The sequence below is a fragment of the Panthera leo genome, chromosome A1 (genome assembly GCF_018350215.1).
Source record: "Panthera leo isolate Ple1 chromosome A1, P.leo_Ple1_pat1.1, whole genome shotgun sequence".
NCBI classification, from domain to species: Eukaryota; Metazoa; Chordata; class Mammalia; order Carnivora; family Felidae; genus Panthera; species Panthera leo.
Genome location: NC_056679.1, coordinates 154,427,822 through 154,429,146, shown reverse-complemented (window position 1 = coordinate 154,429,146; position 1,325 = coordinate 154,427,822). Strand labels below are relative to the sequence as shown.

The 1,325-nt window shown below is 36.9% G+C and overlaps 1 pseudogene; it reads left to right on the top strand.

Annotated features, from left to right (window-relative positions):
* Positions 1-598: 598 nt before the first annotated feature.
* On the top strand, positions 599-1,119 carry LOC122230264 (annotated as a pseudogene).
* Positions 1,120-1,325: the final 206 nt, after the last annotated feature.

Sequence of the window (1,325 nt, the reverse complement as noted above, 5' to 3'; positions counted from 1 at the left end):
TTTTATAAACAACATTACTCCCATTTAAAACACCTGCAAAAGCACTATTTGTGAGTTTGCCATATGTTTTCAACAGAAAAATTACACTTATTTCTCCATGGAGTAATGTGCAAAGAATTTTTTTTTTTTGTAGTTTTGTGTTTACGATGAAGTATTTCATATGATTTTATGTTTTTGATATGTCACATTACATCTTAGGAAAGTAGTGGATGAAAAGAAAACAAATCTGTTGGTAAGCAGACTAAATCTAATCACCTTCTCTCTAGATTATGCACATGGCAAAAAAGAAAACTGTGATGATAGAAGTCATGAGGATCCAAGATTTTCAAGCACCTGAATTATTCATGTTAATGCTTATATTATTATAACACTTAAGACAAATCAAGTTCACAAAAGCTTGAGAACATAGACTGGCAAATAATTTTCAAATTTTCAATCCGCTAGCAATATTTTTATAATATTGACATTTAAGTATCATTTTAATTTGGGGGATTATTTTTAAAATTTGGAACAAAGATTCAGAACATTGTGAATGTCATCATTTTATTTGGTTTAAATGCGTTACTGGCTTTCGCTCTACCTGAAATTTTCTAAGAAAAAAAAAAAAAGGTTTTTTGGTTTGTTTGTTTTTTTAACCACTGCCTGACTGCCTGCCATCATGAGTCGCGTGCACGCTCCCAGAAAGGGCCTGTCCCATTGGGCTCTGCCTTACCGCTGCATCGTCCCCACCTGGCTAGAGCTCACATCTGACGTCGCGAGACAGCAGATCTACAAACTGGGCAAGGAGGACCTGATTCCTTCACAAATCGGTGTGATCCTGCGAGACTCACATCGTGTTGCACAAGTACGTTTTGTGACAGGCACTAATGCGTTGAGAGTTCTTAAGTCCGAAGGACTTTCCCCTGATCTTCCTGAGGATCTCTACCATTTGACTAAGAAACCTGTTGCTGTTCGAAAGCCTCTTGAGAGGAACAGAAAACATCAGGATGCTAAATTCCGATTGATTCTGATGAGGAGCCGCATTTACCGGTTGGGTCAATATTATAAGACCACGCGAGTATATCTCACAACTGGAAATGTGAGTCATCCACAGCCTCTGCCTTGGTTGCAGAAATTTGACTTTGTACTCACGCAATAAAATCACTAACTAGAAAAAAAAATGAATATGGAGTTAGATAGATGTACAGGAACTACATTTGTTTTTGATTATTGAAAATAACGATGGATACTTTTAAGTAGGGTAGAGAGTTTTGCATATATATGTGTGTGTGTATAAACATATGTGTCTGTGTGTGTGTGTGTGTGTGTGTGTGTGTGTGTGTGTG